General features: G+C 43.2%; 1 protein-coding gene across 8 annotated transcripts in view; it reads left to right on the top strand.

Annotated features, from left to right (window-relative positions):
- PPFIA4 (PPFI scaffold protein A4) overlaps positions 1–21,585 on the top strand; it is a 108,458-nt gene that overhangs the window by 14,258 nt on the left and 72,615 nt on the right. The window lies entirely within an intron of this gene.

Here is a 21,585-nt window from a genome sequence, read left to right as displayed (position 1 = left end):
ACATATGTGTCTCTTTTTCCTCTGCTGGTGAGGAAATGTGCATGCCTGAATCCACCATAGTGACTCTGGAGACCTGCAGATAGTACAGGATTTTTTCCTGCAATAATCTGGGCACAGTTCCATGTGAACAGACCACTGTTGTACATCATCTGTTCCCTCAGTGTGGGTAACAGAAGATCACAATCTGGTCTGTGAATACTGCATCCAGATAATTTTGAATCCAAATTCATCGCCTGCCACAAGAATTCAAACTAAAAATACTGTTAGCAGTGCTATTAAATAATTAAGAGTAATCATGCTGCATTCATACAATGAAATGGTTTCATAGCCCCACATCACAGCCTGATGGCACCTGGTGCAGCTCTGTTTCTAAAGCTAAGTAAATTGAAGCCAAGCTAGTCCTTGGTTGGAGACTAACTTGGAACCCCATGTACTCTGCTCCGAACTCATGTTGGACATACGCTAATTGCATATGAATAAAAATAAATGTGAAGTACCGTACTTGAAGAACTTTCTGTGGAGTCAGCAGCACCTTGTAGCATCTGACTCTTCATACAACTTCCTGTGTGCATGATCAGCTTAAGTGTAGATCTTCTACTCTGTAATGCACACCATTTTAGCAGAACACTAGCAGCTATGTGTTCTGAAATTCAGTATAGGACTTCAAATTTTCTGAAGTAATATTTATTTCTGTGATCTGTAAATGATTTAGAAATGCATAAGGACATTTTTTTTTGGCCACTCTGAACATGCTTAATGCACTCAGACTTCTAGGGATATTTCCCCTTTTTTATTTTAAATAAGTTTTATAAAGAAGATACTGGTTGGGCCAGTTACTGGAAAATATATGCTTTGAATTCTGGGGAAATATACTTGTGGCCCTCCAGTGGTTAGTTGAATATTAACACATGTTTGGACATGGGCATGCATACCTACACCTTCTAAAACTAATATGCTAATCCTGAAGCAAGCATATTTGCCTTTTTTTCAGCTCACTTGCATTTAGCATGGTGTGGCTGCCTTATATGAAGGACTGTGAACTAAATAATTCGTAAAGTTTAAAACAGGTCCAGTCAATCTATTTAGTACTCTCTTGGCACAGCAACCTTTCAGGACATTGCTGAAGATGGCCTTAGAAGCTGAATGCATGTTACTCATTAACTACTCCAATAATTGCTTGATGTTGAGAGTGTGAGGTGGAAATTGGCTAATTGGCAGGATCAGCACTTCTGCTGATTTCTGGAAATCTAATAGTTAAACTACATCAGCAGAATCTGACTGGAAACAGAACTGCTACCTGGTGTGTAATTGGAGCTTTTTTGAATATAAAAGTGCATGCTACAGTGCTGGGAGTTGACCTTCTATTTTTATTTGTTACAGGAGCACAATCTGTAAGCATGTAGCCAACACTAATATCTTAGAGCATCTCTCTTTCCATGAGTTCTAGAAAAGATAAGCATTAAAGTTCCCTGTGTGAGTTATTTCCCAACGAGGGGTTGGCTATGGGGTCTTGACATGCAAATCCGCTCCACTTCCCAGTGGGGAGGAGTTGCAGTGGATTGCGTGGCCACCCACACCCCACCGGGGGCGGGGGACTTTGTCCCCCGTTGCCCGGGAGATCCTGGCCATGTCAGAGCCCGGCCAGCCAATCCGCTGGCCGGGGGGGGGGCGTGACCGGGTCCGTTTAAGCTGAGGCGCAAGCCGGAGGGCTTCCTCTTTGGCTTGCTTCCTCAATCACCCGCCCTCCCTCCCTATTTTGCACGTTTTAGGCACTGGCCTTGCTATGGACCTTGGTTGGTCGCCGTCAAGGGGCCTGGTAGGAATTTTTCCACATGGCAAATTGGCACTGGCCATTTGGTTTTCGCCTACCTCGTAGCAATCGTCACAACTTGGTTAGGGTTGCGGTAAGGCACTGTATGACTTTGTGGTGGGGGAGGGGAGGTATGGCCATCACCTGCCCCTCCAAGCTTAAGGGTATTTCGTTAAAGGAATCCAGGGGTGTTGATCTTGTCCGAAGCCCGGGTCAGGGGCTAGAGCCATGACACGACCCCGACGGGAACACCAGGGGGAGCTCGAGTTGGTATGCATCGACAGGGCTCCCCCTTCTGGTGGTTTACCCTTGCCGGACTTCCTGCGCATCGGGCAGGAGTCAGATATAGTTGGGTCCATTCAATGCCTAAGCCAATACCGCTCACAATCTGTAATCAATAAACTTGCGGGCGTGGCTACGGGGTCTTGACACGCAAGCCCTATTGTCCCTTCCATCTTGCTGTTTTATGATAATGGTATATATACTTCAACCTATGATCGTCATCAAGCTTTTGAGTTATCCTTTGGCAAACATTACAATGGGGAATCCTGAGAATGTCACCGCACAGTGGTACCTCGGGTTACATACGCTTCAGGTTACATATGCTTCAGGTTACAGACTCCGCTAACCCAGAAATATTACCTCGGGTTAAGAACTTTGCTTCAGGATGAGAACAGAAATCGTGCAGCGGTGGCGCAGCGGCAGCAGCAGGAGGCCCCATTAGCTAAAGTGGTGCTTCAGGTTAAGAACAGTTTCAGGTTAAGAACAGACCTCCAGAACGAATTAACCCGAGGTACCACTGTACTGCTATTTCTCATTGCCCCAGATCCCAAAGCTGATCAGCATGTAAAGCTCAATTTGCCTCTCTTAGTGCTTTTAGCCTAAGAAGTTTTACTTCTTTAAGCATCTCAGTGTAAGCTTTGCTTTTTGGGTGGAAGTCTAAAGATGTGGGAATAATGACTATTTTACACAATTAAACTATTTCCAGGGGTGGACAACAGTTATCCTTATGAGTAGTTTTCACACCTGTGATGAGAACAAATGTCAGAGGATATTCAACCTCTAGATGCTGTTCCTGAGATGGCAGAATCTAAGAACAGCCTCTTGATTTACAGTTAAGCACATCTGCGTGAGAAATGCTCTCACAAATGGATTTAAAATAACACAGGACTTAAAAGACTTAAGATGAGAAAAACTCTGTAAGATAATGTCATCTAATGAGCCCTGCAGACATAACATAATGGAGCCTTATAAGTCCAGTAATTTACTTCTTCAAATATTAACAGTAAGGAAGTTTTAAACCCAACATTCAAAAAGTTTATTTATGTTCCTTGGAGTGAAATTTGCATTGTCATTTTAGCAAATAACAGAAAGAGCAGAGAAATGATTCTGAAGGATTTCTTTTGAGATAAGTCCACCTGTTCATTTGATAACTGTAACAGTACAAAACCAAATTCTTGAATATAAGATTATCTATCTTATTTTAACTAGTTTTAAGCTTTCTTTGCTATTTGTCACCACTGTATTGCTTGCTGACTACTAGGGTTGTTTTGTTCAAATTAATTAGTCTTCTATTCTTTTTAATTTCCCAAAATTAAATTTTATTTTCTTATTCACCAGTCATAATTGTATCTCACAACAACCCTGAATGGTAGGTTAGGTTGAGAAATGGTTACTGGCCCAAGATTGCCCAGCGAGCTTCATGCCTGAGTGGGGATTTGAACCCTGTTCTCCCAGGTCCTACTCCAGTACCCAGACCACTATACTACATTGGCTTTCAAAATTAGGAAAAGGTTTGCAGCTGATGGTAGAAGACTAGTTAAGGAGGTATATGGGGAGGTGCAGGGGGGTTCAGAAGGAATGGTTTGGGGGTTGCTGCTGCCCCCAGTATCTACCTCTGAGGCAGCTAACTGGTTTACACTACTTACATAGCAACATATGAAGCGGACTTATACTGAGTCACCATTGGTTTGTTTAGCTCAGTATTGGCTATGTTGACTGGTAGAGGCTCTCCAGGATTTCAGACAGGATTCTCTCCTAGCCCTAACAAGAGATGTAGGGGATTGAATCTGGGACCTTCTGCATGCAAAGCATTTCCTCTATTACGGATCCAAAAGGCTTGACATTGCTTTTTGGTGTCAAGACACTGACAGTTGGAACATTTCTGCATTTTTGTGTGGATTGTCTGTATTATACCTTGAAGAAAACAAATGTTTATGTGCGTATTTATAGAAAACTAGTTTAAACTCAAATATGCAGCTGTGACATTTGTGATCTTCTTTAGTGAAGAATGTTTCTCAATCCAGACCACTGCATATGTTGGTTTTCATCTGTTACACTTATTAAATAGTCAAACCATGTCTAGATCTGCTTCTGCTTGTGTTGGAGAAAAAATGTTCCTTGAAAGAAATCACTTTTGTTACAACAGAAATAAATCTTCTTGTACCTTTAAAAACAACAGATTTATTGTTACTTCTTAATTGTAGACCAGAGCCCACTTAATCAGAGAAAAAGTGTTACTCTTGGCAGGCAGAGATGAGATAAGGGCTATAGAAAAATGGGACAAAAAAGGCCAGGACACATAAGAGATACATAAGATCCTATGTCTCTTTTGACTTTTGGTGTATCTGCTGCACTTACGTAATGTTAAAAATATTAACTCCATTTAGGAATGTAGCAGCTAAATTAGTTTGCGTTGCTAGGAAGCAAACAGCAAAATCTGTTATGTAGGTCTCTGAAGAGAATTAACAATACACAACATAAAAATCAAATAAATAGGTGGTTCTTTTCATAGTCATAGAATTCGTTTTCCAGATAGGGAAGAAATCCTTTTGCTGCTACAATTGTTGCTGTTACTAACCTATCTATGTGCTTGGATTTATTTATTAAATTTATATCCTGCCCTTCCTCCCATAGGATCCCAGGGTAGTTGCATGATGCTCAGGACACTGGTGGAGGAAGAGGCTTGCGGGAGGAGTGCACCGCCCCCGGCAGTGCGATCCTGGCGGGGTGCCATTGCGGCTGCTCCCCTGCCCGCGCTGGGCGCCACACTCGTACGAGCATTGCGCCACGCCCCTATGACGCACACCATGCCCCTATGGGTGGCGCGCCATTCCCCCGGGACGCGTACCAGCCCCGCCCCTGCCTGCTCTCTGTCCCCTGGTGCCAGAGCATGAAGCTCCGCCACTGGCTCAGGAGTGTAAATTCTGATTTTGAAGTGGACCTTTGATGGCCTAATGCATTAAGAATAAACACTCAAAGCCTCATTTGGCTTTGTTCCACTTTTATGCTTAAGAGCATATTGTGCTACCAAGAACAGAATTAATTGAACAGAGTACTGTACTTCTGTGCTACTAAGGGAGCCAAACATCTGCTAAACCTTAAGGGCCAGAGGTAGGAGAATCTTATGACTCATTCATTCCTCCTTTAGCAGACAAGAATGTGGCAGGTTGTCAGTCTGTGTTAAAGACAACTCAGAAAAACTCAGACTGGAGAGACTTGGGTCCCAAGGAGTTAATGTTCTATAGATTATTCCTGCATTTCCAAACTAGTTTTGGGTTCTGTAGTGGCAGCTCCTGCCTTATCCATGTAAAACTTTCTCTCCATAGTGGCTTTTTGTCAGATCTTGGAACAAACACTCTATGCCAGGGAGATTAATTACCATGACCTCTAGGAAAGTAGGAACATTATAATCTAATAGCTAAGAGTGAGGGTTATCTAAGTGTGTATTAAACCTCTTGGGTAGTTAAGTGCTTATAATATGTTATATACAGATAAATGTAGAATGAGCCTTCTGGTGCAGGAATTCTTTGGATGTCAAGGGGTAGGCACATGTCTCTTGCTGGCTGTAATACAAAAAATATATTCATATGGTGCAGTTTCCTCATGTGAATCGTCTAGTACCTACTGTCCTTTCCCTGGTTGAAAGTTATGATATTGGCAAACGAGGCTTGTGTGTTTTGTCCTCCGCCCCCAAAAGTAATAATTGTCTATTGATGCTTCCCAAACTTAATTCTTTGTTGATAAAACCAAAATTTCACACGTGTAAATGAAAATAGTCACAGTGCTGAAGGGTCTTCATGACTTACAGGCAGCCAAGTTTAACAGAATAGCAAAAGTAATACCATTGATTTGATACTGTAGTTTAAGAGAGCCAGTGTGGTGTAGTGGTTAAGAGCGGTAGTCTCGTAATCTGGCGAACCGGGTTCGAGTCTCCGCTCCTCCACATGCAGCTGCTGGGTGACCTTGGGCCAGTCACACTTCTCTGAAGTCTCTCAGCCTCACTCACCTCACAGAGTGTTTGTTGTGGGGGAGGAAGGGAAAGGAGAATGTTAGCCGCTTTGAGACTCCTTAAAGGGAGTGAAAGGCGGGATATCAAATCCAAACTCCGCCGCCGCTGCTTCTTCTTCTTCTTCAAGTCTTGCTGTCTGTCTTTTGAAAAAATAAAAATATGTTCAGCAGTGATGTGGATTGTAGTACTCATTCCCGCAGGGTTTTAGAAGTGAAGACTTTGTGACTCTGTATTGGTTCCAGGAAATTTCATTATGTATGGTGGACTGAGGCGCACATAAATTCCCAAAGCGCATTGTAGCCTCTGGGCAATTTGGTATAAGAGGAGTACCATTCAATCTTTCTCTGTGTTCATAATATTGTGATAACCATAGATATCTTGTTCAGCTGCAGTGTTAATGTCTAAAGCCTTCAGTTTTGCAGTCCTTGAGCAAAATTCTGCATTGATGTCATGCCTCTGCAGTCCTTTTCTTCTAGACATTTGTAGTGCTGCTACCTGGATTATAATAAATTCAAGTTTATGTAACACTGCATGATTAACTTGGTTCATAGATTTGATATAAGCTCCTGAAATTTATATTTATTTTTTAAAATGCAGAATCACATGAACACTGGCAAGGGATGAGAAATCATGTTTCATTATACCTCCAATGCCTCTTAGGCTTTTTTTACCTTTTATTACAACTACAGTGGTACCTCCAGTTATGAACTTAATTCGTTCTAGAGGTCTGTTCTTAACCCAAAACCGTTCTTAACCTGAGGTGTGCTTTTGCTAATGGGGACTCCCGCTGCCAACGCACTGCCAACATGCGACTTCTGCTTGCATCCCAGGGCAAAATTCGCTACCAGGAGACCTACTTCTGGGTTAGTGGAGCTCATTATCCGAAAGGTTCATAAGGAGGACTGTATGTAACCCGAGGTTCCACTGTATGGGGAATGTTTCGTCCTCCAGATACTGCTGAACTACAACAGTCACCATCCCTGGCCATTGGCCATAATTGCTGGGGTTGATGGGAGTTGTAGTGCAGCAACATCTGGAGGGCCAAAGGTTCCTCACACTTGTTTCATTAAGATGATTTGGGGTTCTTTGCAAACATGAGGAAACAAAAACATCTTGAAACAAAAACTTGTTATCATATAGAACAGTGTTTCCCAACCTTTTTTGGGCAAAGGCACACTTGTTTCATGAAAAAAATCTCGAGGCACACCACCATTAGAAAATGTTTAAAAAATTAACTCTGTGCCTATATTGACTACCGTATTTTTCGCCCTATAGGACGCACCAGCCCATAGGACGCACCTAGATTTTGGGGGGGAAATAAAGGGAAAAAAATTATTCCCCCCCCCCCAGACGCGGGGCTGGGGCGGGAGAAGCCCGAGCTTCCCCCGACCCCAGCCCCCAGAATGGGAGCCAGAGTGGCTCCCGGAGCTTGCGGGACTGGGGGTGGGGGAAGCCCGAGCTTCCCCCGCCCCCAGCCCCCAGAAAGGGTCCGAGAGCGATGGCAAAGGTGAGTGCACCTTCGCCATCACTCCCAGAGCTTGCGGGGCTGGAGGTGGGGGAAGCCAGAGCTTCCCCCACCCCCAGCCCCCAGAAAGGGTCCGAGAGCGATGGCGAAGGTGAGCGCACCTTTGCCATTGCTCCCGGAGCTTGCAGGAGCTGGGGGTGGTGGAAGCCCGAGCTTCCCCCGCCCCCAGCCGCCAGAGCAGGTCAGAGAGTGATGGCGAAGGTGTGCGCACCTTCGCCATCGCTCTGGGACCTTGCACGGGCTGGGGGCGGGGGAAGCCGGAGCTTCTCCCGTCCCCAGCCCCCAGAGCGGGTCGGAGAGCGATGGCGAAGGTGCGCGCACCTTCCGCATCGCTCTGGGACCTTGCGCGGGCTGGGGGCGGGGGAAGCCGGAGCTTCTCCCGTCCCCAGCCCCCAGAGCGGGTCGGAGAGCGATGGCGAAGGTGCGCGCACCTTCCGCATCGCTCTGGGACCTTGCGCGGGCTGGGGGCGGGGGAAGCCGGAGCTTCTCCCGTCCCCAGCCCCCAGAGCAGGTCGGAGAGCGATGGCGAAGGTGCGCACACCTTCGCCATCGCTCTGGGACCTTGCGCGGGCTGGGGGCGGGGGAAGCCGGAGCTTCTCCCGTCCCCAGCCCCCAGAGCGGGTCGGAGAGCGATGGCGAAGGTGCGCGCACCTTCGCCATCGCTCTGGGACCTTGCGCGGGCTGGGGGCGGGGGAAGCCGGAGCTTCTCCCGTCCCCAGCCCCCAGAGCGGGTCGGAGAGCGATGGCGAAGGTGCGCGCACCTTCCGCATCGCTCTGGGACCTTGCGCGGGCTGGGGGCGGGGGAAGCCGGAGCTTCTCCCGTCCCCAGCCCGCAGAGCAGGTCGGAGAGCGATGGCGAAGGTGCTCGCAGCTTTGGCATCGCTCTGGGAGCTTGCGCGGCTGGGGGGATAGCTTCCTTAAGCCTGGAGAGCAAGAGGGGTCGGTGCGCACCGACCCCTCTCGCTCTCCAGGCTTCAGCGAAAGCCTGCATTCGCGGCGATGGGATGTGGGAGGGAGCTTGCTCGCCGCCCCGCGTGTGCTCGCCGCCGCCGCCCCGCCTCTCGCCGCCCGACTCGCCCGCCTCCCTCCCACGGCACACTAGGCAACGTCTCACAGCACACTAGTGTGCCGCGGAACACCGGTTGGGAAACACTGATATAGAACAAGGACCAAGAATTTAAAGAAATAGATTTATCCTTGTATTGCAGAACCAGTGCTGCTAATGCTGCTGTTCTTCTACAACTGTGCACTGGATTGGCCATTTTTTTAACTGGTTGTTGAACGTTTGGAAAATACTGTAAAATGTGCTGCATAAGGGACTTTGACACATGCCAATTATTGTGATGCCAGATGATTGACGTGGGGTTTCCCAGCTATCTGTTGAAGGTGGCCTGGGAGGGAGGAGATAAGCATCTGGTCTGCCAGGTCAAAAAAGATCCCCACCCCACCTTGGCACAGTGTCATAAGACAGCAGGTTCTATCAGGCTCTTCTAGTCTTCCCTCTGATGGGTCAGGAAAAGTAGTTTGGACTTCATCCCAACTTTCTTCTGTTTGTTTGGCCTAGAGCACCTGTGTGTACCCTATTGCACCTAGCAAGTGGAAGAAATGTTTAGATTCCTGTTGAAATATATTGCAATATACAAGTTAAATAAATAGAACTTGCCCGATGTATAGGTCATGAAAATCAAATGGAATATGCAGACATGTATCATGAGCCCTCTTTAACAATCAGAAGAAGGGAGGTGTTGATGTTGTCACACAATGATTGTACCTTGGCCAAGTCTCCAATACCCCAGAGGATAATTTATAAATAATGAATGCTTCCTGACTGAAATATTTTACTCTGTTAACTTTCTGGCAATTGGTTATGATTCCTGGATCAAGAATATCTAAAGGAAAAAAAATCCTTATGTATGGTCTGATTTGAAAAATCTGGAGCTATCAGTTGATGAAACTGATGATGACGGCAGCCTGACCGTTGTCTCTGAAAATCCCCAAAAGTGAACCTTGAACTCATGACTGATACTTTAGAATAATATAGGGCAGACATGGCAGCAGACTGGGCAAATACTGTAAAAGCATTTCAGCAAGAAATTAAAGAATTAGCTGTATGGGTTAAGGATACCTCCCAAATTGTCACAGAGGCTAGGGATCTTTGAAGCATAAAAGGCCATTAGAAACCTTGTAGAGTAACAGCTAGGTATAAAGAGACAAATTGGGGGGGGGGGGAGGTGGGAAGGAATGCTGCTGCAGACAACCTTAGGGTAATTTTGATGATGAAAATAATGCTATAAATTGCTATACTGATCTTCTTGTATGGCTGAATGGTCTGTTTCCTGAAATGGAGCTGACAGAAAGTGATATTGACAGAGCTCACCAACCCCTTTACCCTAAGCCCAGGGCAGCAGACCGACCCGGAGATGACATTATAAAATTTCAGAGATGCTGTAAAAGACTTGTTTTATTACATATGCTGCAAAAAAGGACAATGTTTTCAATCTCCCAACTGTAGTTGAGGACTTTTGGTTGACAGAGAATAAAGGGAGGGGGTGGCAGAGAGAAAAGGTGACCCTACCTACTTTGGGCTTAAGCCCCACCCACTGTCTGTATGCACCCCCCAACAGATTATCCCCCAGGGAATGCAGATCTCAACAGAAAAAAGGTTGCCTACCCCTGAGCTAGGGGGAGCCAAGGTTCTGGATTTTGAAATGATTCAAGTAATATATTTGCAATATTTAGGATTCCTGCATTCTTCTTAATCACACAAATGGGATCTGTATGTATGTGCCTGTGCAAACATTCTCCAGAATGTTCCAGTGCTCTAGATAGGGAGCTGTCACTCCCGCTCAGGAGGACAGTTTCAGCTCTTTGTGCATTCCTTGTGGCTGGTGCCCATTTCCATGTGCATCACAACAGGCTGACAGAGGGCAGGGTGTTTGACCCACACAGCTCTGTCTTCCCAACATCTCCCTACCACTCCCCATCCTCCAGCATCCGCAGCCTGAAGCGGTAGTCTCACTCTGTCTAATGATAGACCCTGACTGACGGTCCATTCTGCTCACATCTGTAAAGCACTATTGTCCTTGTTTATGTGTGCCATTTCAAGCACTGCCTTTGACAGTGTTCTTTATACACTTTTCTCATAGGTACATTCCTTCTTGTGTTTTAGCCCACTAGGCACACTTACATGAGACTGCAAAGACCCAAGAAGAAAATACATTGCTTACCTGAAATTGGCTTCCTTTGCTTGGCCATAAGTCTAGTCCCACAATCCATCGTCATTTCCTGCTTTACGTGTGTCTTGCTCTTAGAAGGTACTCCTCTTTTTGTGGCAGTTGTGATGAAAGTCAAGATGCTGAGGGTCAAAATGCTTTTCCTAAGAGGGTGGGTGGGCAGGAGCACCATCTCCTTAGTTAAAGTGCTAGAAAGTTCCATGGATGGCTCTGCACATGTTCTGATCCTGTATGTGTGGCAGCACTAATGACCTTTAACCCCAGTTACAGGTAAGCAACTTGTTTTTCTTCCTCCAGGGTCTCTGGGTTTTCAGACCTGTGGTGATACAGATGTTCAGCCCATTTTCCTATTTCCCAACTTCTTTGGTGGCCAAAATTAAGCTCTATAATTGAGGACGTCCCAGTTGAGTAAGCCAGCAGGGAAGCTGTTAACTTGAATATGACTTAATTAGTGTTGGTTTAAGAGACCCCAAGTGGGATTTCTTTTAAATGCATGCCCAGGAGGACTAAAGCTCAGTCAGAGCCAGTCAGAACTCGCTTTGGAGGCAATTTCATAATTGCCTGCCAGTGTATGAGCTTAGCCATGAAATGCTAATTGGTTCTCTGACATTGCATCTAAATGGCCTTGCTATTGTGCTGACTACTTTTCTTGTCTGAAATAAGTGGATAGTGAAAGTAACCATTAACAAGCTTTTTAAACTGGTGGGAAAGCAGAAGCTTGTCTGATTAATTCCTGGAGCTTTGAATCTTGAATGATTGGACTGAGCACACACCTTATCTTCTAGTGGAAATAAAAAAGTAAAATCTAGGAAAGCATGTGAACAGAATCTATGCAATGTTCATCCAGGAAGCTCAACACTAACAAATTGTGCATTCGTGTAAATGATGCCAGCTTGGTTCCTTTTATGAGAGTATTTATTCTTAAATTCTGTTTTGTGGCAAGAAAAAGCACTGCTATGGACAGGTGACTTTGAAACTGGCTTTGAAAGTGATGGGTAGAGATGAAGATAAATGCATAAGGGACTTTTCACTGGAAGCTACTGAAGGACAACAAAATGCATATAGTATTGCTGGGCATGTACGGTACTGAACATGACCTCTGAATGTTAGTTGCTGGGAATCACAAGTGGGTAGAGTGCTGGTGTGCTTAGGCTCTTCTTTGGGGCCTCCCATAGGCATCGGGTGGTCATGGTGAGAACAGCACGTCATTGCAGAAGCCACAGTTTAGCCAGAGTATCCTCCCCTCCTTTAAAGATTGGACCTCTTTAATTGAAGAGGGATATTTTTGTAAAGCAAAGCTTGTGATTGTGACAGAACTGCTACCCTTAAGCAGCATTACAGCTTTGCTCTCCTATAGCATTTTAGCCATGCCACTTTAGCCTTGCCTGGTCAGTGTTCACATCAGGACAGAGGGGAGATGATGATGAGACAGATGGAATTCCCCTCAGAGAGGTCAGAAATACAGCAATTCTTGACAATTTGCCTGTACACACAAATGCTCAAAGTGTTTATGAGGACAACAGCGCACTTGCAAGCTCCACCCTCAGTGTCCCCATGTGCTTAATCTTCCTTGTGTCGCATGCCTTAAATATCTTGGGACCCAGGATACTTGAAGGAGTGTTTCTCTCCCTTTTGGCCTGCAGAATTGTAACAATCCACTGATGAGGCGCTCCTGGTTGTGTGGCTGCCTATGGAAGCATGGTTTGTAGCCACTAGAAAGAAGGCTTTTTCTGTGACAGTGCCTGTACTATGGAACCACCTTCTCCCTCAGTTTAGGTGAGCACCTGCATTAATGATGTTTGGGCACCTTTTAAAAACACATTTCTGCTTGCAGATCTTCACTGGTGCCTGATTTCTGTATATTATAATTTTAATTCTGCCTTAGTTTTTCAACTGCATTTTCTTCCTGTATTTAAAAAGCACTGGCATGTATTTAAATACTGTTGAACACACCACCTTCGAACTTGACATGGGAGGTGGTATAGAACTGTAATGGGAGCAAATTGTGCAAATGGATTGATTTTCATGAATTTCCTTAATTCCTATGCTTTGCTTTGGTTGCAATATTAGGTTTTTGGATTTTTTGTTTATAGTCATATTGTACTAGTGGAGAGAGAAGCAGTATGGACTGGCAAGCACTGTTGAAGCACCTAGTGGAAGGAGGTGTCTCTAAGACAGCTGGGGATATCTCAACTTCTTGCACTGCTTGCCTACATTTTAAAGCAGATTATGAGGGGTTGTATAGGGACTTTCACACATTCCCCCTTTTTCAAACCCTTCCCCAGTTATATGCATATGTTCCCATTTGTAGCCACAGGAAAATGTAGTTGGGGTGGATCTGCTGTTTTGCCAAAGAGTTGTCTTTAAAATCTACAATAGAGTGGGATGCCTGCTACAATGAAAAAATCCTGTATATAGGCATGCAGATTGTCTTCTGGAATGCCCATGTAATCCCTTCCTGAAGGTCTCCATCTCTAAAATTTCAATGTGCCTGCTTATTTTTGCCTCTTGATGTTTTGTCACATGCTAACTGCTAGTATCCAGCTGGCAGGGCTTTTCCTTCTAGTCTGAGAAGCCTGCTGGCACACTTAGATAGACATTTATGTTAATTGACAGCATAGAGACACATTTGCCTGTCTTTCAATGCAGCTGGGACATGCCCCTTCTTTACTTGTTTTAGTTCTGGGGAAGGCCTGTAGAGACAGATTCTGTGTCTTTCGCTTTCTATGACACCTTTACTATACCTGAAGGTTACACATGAACCATTTCTGGTGCAATTTCATGTCAGTCTCAGTGGTTGGTAAAACAGGCTATGTTTGGCCCTTTCAGCCTATCTGAAAATCAGTGTCCTGGTCTGTCTGGCTAAAATATGCCAGCACTTGTTTAAAAAGTCATGTAATTGGCACGGCATGGTTGATGGGTTAAATTAGAAATAAAAGATGTAATTCAGTGCTGTGTTATGACAAATGTTCTGTTTGTGTGTGAGAGTATTGTGGAAGACGAAGCCTCTTTCCCCAATGTGCTGTTCTCAGGGTTCTCCTTTGCCCCCCTGCCAATTCTGAGAGGGGTGTAGGAGGAGGAGAGTAAGGTGAGGAGAGTAAGGTAAAACCCCATTGCACAAGCAAAAGTTCTTGTGCAGAATTACCACTGACAGTGCATTAGATGAATGCCACCCAATACGTATAGCCTGCCTTAGAACAGGAATTTGAGTGAGATATTATCTGCATGTTTTTATAATGATGCTTTTTGAATTTTGAGCTCTTTGTTTGGTTTCTCTGGCTTGCTTTGGCATTTTGTGAGTTCCATGGAAAATAGGTTCATATTTTGAGGCTGAGTAGCTGCTAAATTGTTGCAGTCATTGCAGACCAATGTGTTCTATTGATACAGAAAGAGGCAGCTGGTGGCAAATGCTCTTACTGATGCTGGCTTTTTCATTTTCCAAATAGAATGGGCGGCCGGACCCCTCCTTCTCAAGAACAGTTTTCTTGTCTGTGATCTAGAGGTGAAATCACTCCCCACTGTGACTTGGGTGCTAAGGCAGGGGGCGTGATATGTTAAAGCTTGCAACTGATGAAGAGCAAGGCATAATTATTTGTTTCATCAAAGCTTTAGTGCGTTATAGCATAGACTTCGGCAGCGCTGCTCAGTGCTGGTGACTCTGAATAAATTAGCACTTGTTGTCATGATCTCAGTAATGCAGAGGAAGAATTGTGTGTTGAGAAAGCAGTGACTGCTTTAGCTGCAGAGCTGCTCCATTTCCACAGTGATACTGATAATTACTCACTGATATATTGGCACTTGCATGACACTGGGAGCTCCTTCTGCTTTGATGTCTGAAAGGTGAATGGTAAATAAGTGCTGGCACCACTTCTCATTTCTGAAATGAGGAAGGCTTGCCCCCATTTAAAGCTGTGCATTTGCTTTGTAGTCTCTGAGCTGCAGCTTGTGGATTCCTATCCAGAATCCATGGTAGAATGTTGAGTTTTGATTAGAACATTGATCTTTCCTTTGGCTGGAGTAGCCAGAAAAGCAGCAGCTTGGACTCTGCAGCATCCTATCATTTATTAGTGGTCCTTGGTAGTTCTGACATTATTTAATCAATAATTCTTTGAAACTGTGTAGGCTTCAGCTTGGAAGCTTGCTTGTACAGTAAATGATTTTTTATATTTAACCCTCACTCATTACCACGTGGTACTTCCACTTTTCATTGGTTCACCCCAATACAGAATACTTTCTCAGGCTTGCAAGTCAAAAGAGACAAAATGTTTAGCTTGACTGCTGAAGCATTGTTTAGACCAGAGACACACACAATGTAAATATTTATTGTAACCCTATAAGAGCCATATTGCCAGTGGTGGATTTATAGGTATGTGTAGAATTAGACCTCCCTATAGCTGATGGCCACCCAAAGTTATTTGTATACTGTACATTGTTAACTGAGACTGTTAACATTTGAAACATAAACCTATGAACCATGAATTGCCATGGTTGAATTCTGCTATTTCAGTTTATTTCATTGCTTCCACTCTTTATTTGTACTACTTCCTGATTAAAGTGCTTTGCAGGGGGTTGGACTAGATGACCCTGGGGTACCTTCCAACTCTACAACTTTATGATTCTAAAGTTTGTGGAGGCTTGTCAATTAGGACAGGGGTTGCCAACCCAATTCCTGCGTTGGCCTTAATTGGTGCCCCAGAATGGGTCCCCAGGCTCTGAGCTTTCTTTTTTCTAAATTTAAGTTTCTAGTCCTTCTAGAAAGAAATAATGAAGTATAATGTGCTGTTTTTGTTAAATGAGCCAGACTGGCAGCTCCTGCCTGTCAGTGTTTTTAGCCAATGAGTGAAGTCAGAGTTGGGACTGGGAAGTGCTTTGTTTACCTGTTGCTGGAATATTGCCAGAGAATGCTGTATCTTAATGACTCTACCTTAAATTAGACAACAGTATATGCTTTGCTGTCTGGTGAAACTGTTTCTCCTATTCCTATTTCTATAGCTTGGGAAGTAAGTGGTGGTTGTTTTTATCACTGGAGAGATTTTTTACTTGAGCTGCAATTCAAATCCCTAATCTTTCGCACTTGTGGTGGAGGATGGTGGCAGAGGGCTCATTTCACCCAGCCCAAAACACAGCTGGCATGAGTTTCCCTGCCTACCACCCTGGCTGGCATGAGCAGCAGAACTGTGGATGTGGTGGCGGCTGCACCACACTGCCATGTCCATCAGCCATCTGGCAGGGGCTAGGATTGGTCTTTTTTTAGTCCCTTTTTATCATTTGCAGAAAGCTGATCTTAAAAACAACATGTGTATCACATTTTACCCTAGTCAGTTGTTTTAAGTGCATATATAAATAAACATTTATAACACCAGTGGTATATACAGTGCTGTATTTTTGGAATCACTTGGCTATGGAACAACTGTTAAGATTATTCTCTTTGTTTTCTTTAGGAAATAGTATTTCTACAAGATTGCTTGAAGCATATGGCTTTCTGAAAAAGCAACTGAAATATATAGTTTCCTTTTTCTGATGCTCTGTGTGTGTGTCACTGAATTATGTTTTAATTGAGCATATGAATGTGAGCTTTGCTGAAGTATTCAAAGTGCGCAGGATATAAAATAAGTTTGTTCTGGGTATAAGCTTTCATGTGCATGTTCGAAAGCACGTCAAGTGCAAGTAGATAAATAGGGAATGTAAACGGCGTTTCCATGCACTGCTCTGGTTCGCCAGAAGCAGCGTAATCATGCTGGCCACATGACCCGGAAGCTGTCTGCGGACAAACGCCAGCTTCCTCAGCCTATAGAGTGAGATGAGCGCTCAACCCCTTAGTCTACGACTGGACCTAACGGTCAGGGTTACCTTTACCTAAGGTGCTACTGGACATTTTTCTTATTTATTTAATTTGACTGTGTCAGACCAACACAGCTACCTACCTGAATCTGGATGTAAAATAGTTTGAGCTCTTCTTTGCTTCCTCCTTTGGCGCAGTACAACTGAGCCCCTCAGCTCTTTCCATTGCTGCTTATGTCATCCTGAGCTGTTACTCATACTTTCAGGAAAAGTGACAGCTCAACTGAGAAGAACCCTCCAGTGTAGAATTATCTTCACATGTGAGCACACACATTCCCATGGGGTCTAGGTAAAAATTGGATCCAGTAACCTGTTTCCTTGTGACTCCTCTATATCAGAGAGATGGGACATAATATGCTAGCTGATTACTTGTTGATTTACACATTTAAAAAACTCAGCTGGCCTTTCTCCCCTATAGAAAATTATGGTACAGGATTATTGGCCAGAGAAGGATCTTCTTCCACTAACTGTCATTTCATTATCTTATACAGAAGAAATTATTTCTAGAGTCTCTCCTATTTTGCAGGTTAGGGGGGAGAGAATATTCACATTGAAGGTTCTGAAGGTGCTAGCACTTTACACAATATCTCCCTCCCTGTGGAACACCCTCTAATTGGATGTCAAGGAGATAAAGAACTATTTGACTTTTAGAAGACATCTGAAGGCAGCCCTGTATAGGGAAGTTTTTAATGTTTGACATTTTATGTTTTTATATGTATTGGAAGCCACCTAGAGTATCTGAAGAAGTGTGCATGCACACGAAAGCTCATACCAATAACTAACTTAGTTGGTCTCTAAGGTGCAACTGGAAGGAATATTTTATTTTATTTTATTTATTTTATTTTGTTTCTACTATGGCAGACCAACACGGCTACCTACCTGTAACCAGCCAGATGGGCAGGGTATAAATAAAGTATTTCATTTATTTATTTATTTATTTATTTATTTATTTAATTGATTTGCACAAACCCACTAAAATCAATGGTATAATAAAGATCTTACTGAAAACCAGACAGTTGTGTGAATGGCTTTAAAAAAGTAAATGGTATGTGTTGGAATTCACCATTATTATTTTTCTAGGCATTTCTGATTTCTGCTGTGGGGAGTGCGGAAAGTCTAAAGGGATCAAAAGCTGGACCAATTATGTGGATCTATAATTTTAGTCTATGTGTGAGGGCAGTAGAGATGCAGAATGTTAGGAGGTCTGGTGAAAACAAGAAAACAAAAAGGGGGAAAGAGAAGAAAATTGCCTGCTTTACTTCCTAACCAGTTATTCTGGAGTTAAAGTGAGGTCTGCTCTGTCCTAAACATCCAAGAATGCAAGCTAGCTCTAGTTTCTATTCCAGGACAAGATGAGAAGTCTTGAGGTTTGCATTCTTGGTCTGCTGCTGTCATAATTATTTATTCTGAATGTGTGATGCAAAGAGAACAAAATGAAATCAGTTTCTATATTTCAGCCTCTTTGTGGTTACAAATTGTGCAGCTCATAGCTGAAATGCATTTCATGTCATTGGATCTGACTTGAATCTGGCTTGAATCTGAACCATTGTATCCAAGGAAGAGTTAAAACTGAAAATATTCTTGACCAATACTTATAACCCCATTCTTTTTTGTCACAAATAATGTGCACTGTCTTAATAAGTGAAACACCCCATCTTCATTGTGTCAAATTTCAAACATTTGAATTGTTAAGGTGCCTTGATAATTATTTGATTGAAAGGCAAGGTAACAAATAATACTGTATTTACAGCATCCTTCTTGGTGGAATGGCATATACATGGAGGTTACAAGAATATTGGGGGTAGTACCAGTAGTGATGTATGGAAGTGAGAGCTGGACCATAAAGAAGGCTGATCGCCAAAGAATTGATGCTTTTGAATTATGGTGCTGGAGGAGACTCTTGAGAGTCCCATGGACTGCAAGAAGATCAAACGCATCCATTCTTAAGGAAATCAGACCTGAGTGCACACTGGAAGGACAGATCGTGAAGTTGAGGCTCCAATACTTTGGCCACCTCATGAGAAGAGAAGACTCCCTGGAAAGGACCCTGATGTTGGGAAAGATGGAGGGCAAAAGGAGAAGGGGACGACAGAGGATGAGATGGTTGGATAGTGTTCTCGAAGCTACAAACATGAGCCTGACCAAACTGCGGGAGGCAGTGGAAGACAGGAGTGCCTGGCGTGCTCTGGTCCATGGGGTCACGAAGAGTCGGACACGACTAAACGACTAAACAACAACAACCCTGACTTGGGAACACCCTCTCCCAAGAGGTATGCTTGGCAGCAGTTTTACTGGCATTTTGGTGCCTGGATAAAACTCACCTGTTCATCTGGGTATTCATTAGTGGACTGGTGATGACTGCATATTATTTTTTGGGTTTTTTTTTTTTTGCTTATTGTAGGCCATTTATGTGTGGCTTTCTGTGAACAGGGAAAGTTATCAAAGTTGCCATTGCGTCCATGTTGGCTACCCCAGCTTTAGTAGTTAAGGCATGGCTCACTCATTCAAGAATGAAACATGGTTAAGGTTTAAGAGGCAGGCAGCATGGTTCATGAAAATCTTCCTGTTATAACTTATGATCAGGAAAGCATACTCTGTGAAATTAAGGGTTGTATCCTTCACAATAACAGTGTTTGTAGAATAACTTCTGCTCACATGGTGGAATTTCCCCTCAATCTCCCCACCCCCACTCCCACTCCCCACAAAAACCTCCCAAACCTACTCTGGTGGTACTGGAACAGATTCAGGTCCCCTCTTGCCATTGTTTGAATCATAGAATCATAGAATCTATAGAATCATAGAGTTGGAAGAGACCAAAACAACCTTTCTCCCTCCTCTATATGACATCCTTTTATATATTTGAACATGGCTATCATATCACCCCTTAACCTCCTCTTCTCCAGGCTAAACAGTTTGCCAGGCAGTGGAAACTTTTATTCCAGAAGACTTTTGTTTTCCCAGGCACTAGTTTATTTGCTGAGCCTGTCCCTGGTTTCCTTTATACTCTTACGTGTATTGTGTTTGTTTGTTAGATTGTTTTAAGGATAGTAAATCATCCTGAGTAAACATTTTGCATTATAATAGTGAGATACAAATCTCTTTGTAAATAAATATTGCTTCCTTTCCTCTTCAATACTTTCTCTCCATCAGCAGAAAAGTATGTCATTGAAGCATACTGACTTCAGTCCCTGGAAGAAATGACACAAAAATGCTGTGTTAGTGATGGTGCTGTCTCCAACATTCTGCTATGTCAAATATGAAGGCCACAAGAACTTGGGCTGATCAGGGTCCTCATGCAGCTCTAGCATTCAGTAGAGCTTGGCATTTGAATCTATATTTACATACTAATAAATTGCAGACTGTTTTTTTCTTTCTGAGAATGTATATTGTCTTCTACTGGTGGCATCTAGTACCCTCTTTCCGGGCAAAGTGGTGCGGTGCTGAAAAACCTCTTCCCAGAAATGCTTGACATTTATCTTCTTGTAACAGAAGCAGAACTGTTTCAGCTTGAATGACTCTAACAGTGTGATAAATTTTCCCCTTGAGTGTATTTTTCATCAAATTTATGGCTAGATTCTCCTTGCAACTCCTTCCTTTTGTTGTGTGGATAATAATTCCTTAAAAGATAACTGATTTCTTAGCTTGTTACTGATTTGAGTTTGATGCTAAAACAATTCATTGCACTCGTGTAACAGTGCCTGAAGTTGCTAGCGCAGGAATTACTAAATCATAGGAAAGGACAAAAGTCTGCTTAGTCCACAGGCATGTGTGTGTCTATATATGTGGGTATATGAGCACCTACACACAGCAGAAGCACCACATACCTGAGTCTGGGATCGGGGCATATGGTTGAGTTGTGTTATCTGCACTGGTTACTGATGTGTTTCTGTGCTGGTTATTCTCTTTAAAGCCCCATACAGTTCAGGAAGTCTCCTAACATGAATCTGCCCACTCTCTTATAATCTGGAGGGTCCCTATTGCTAATAGTTATGACTCATCTAGCAGGAATGTGAAATAATGCTTTCTCAATTCCTTCCTTTGTAGAGCTGGCTGATAGAGTTTCTATTAAGCCATAAATATGGCATAGAAATGCTTTAAACAAATTATTATACCTTTATTCCTTCATTTCCCCAGAATGGCAGGGTATAAATACAAAATTGTTGTTGTTGTTGTTGTTGTTGTTACTACTATTATTATTATCTCTGTCCTCCCTGTTTTTGCATATTTCTGGTTCTTTCTCCTTTTAAAAAAAGCTTTACATTTTCTTTTGTTTAAATCAGTTTCATGTCCATTCATTAGCTAGTCCTTGTACCTGCGGTGCATTATATATCAAAGCATGATCATCTGCGTCTCATTGATTCTTACAAGAACATTTTAATTGATATAGTGTATCTTGACTTTATTGTTTTTACCCCTCCACTTTTTTTCTTTTCTGTTTATTTGAATTAAGCTTTGTGGCAGGTCCTTGTATTTTTATTCAGCTTGTATCATACCTACTTACTATAAGTGCTCAATAAATAATAAACATTACTGCTTTTTTATTGTACCTGTTATCTGGTCATGCAGAAAGGCCAATAACTAAGATAGCAAATAGAAATAATGTATACAATATTCTTCTTTGGAAACGTGGTGGAATGATGCTAGTGAACGTGATACTTTAAGACACAACCTTATAAAAATGGGCTGAGGAAATGGAACCTCAAACAAGATAAAAACAATCGAAATGAGGGGAAGTGGTTCATGGCATCTAGAATCTATACATAGAAATATCATGTCTAAATTAAGGGTGGTAACAAGAAACAGATGGTAAACAAGTTAATTGAAACCTGTGGTGCAGAGCTTGCTGTAAAAACACCCTCTTTTGGATTATCTCATGGAAATAAAA

Source organism: Podarcis muralis, chromosome 5 (genome assembly GCF_964188315.1).
Source record: "Podarcis muralis chromosome 5, rPodMur119.hap1.1, whole genome shotgun sequence".
NCBI lineage: Eukaryota > Metazoa > Chordata > Lepidosauria > Squamata > Lacertidae > Podarcis > Podarcis muralis.
The sequence above is the reverse complement of the archived record's forward strand: the minus strand, read 5'-3'. Positions and strand labels throughout refer to the sequence as shown.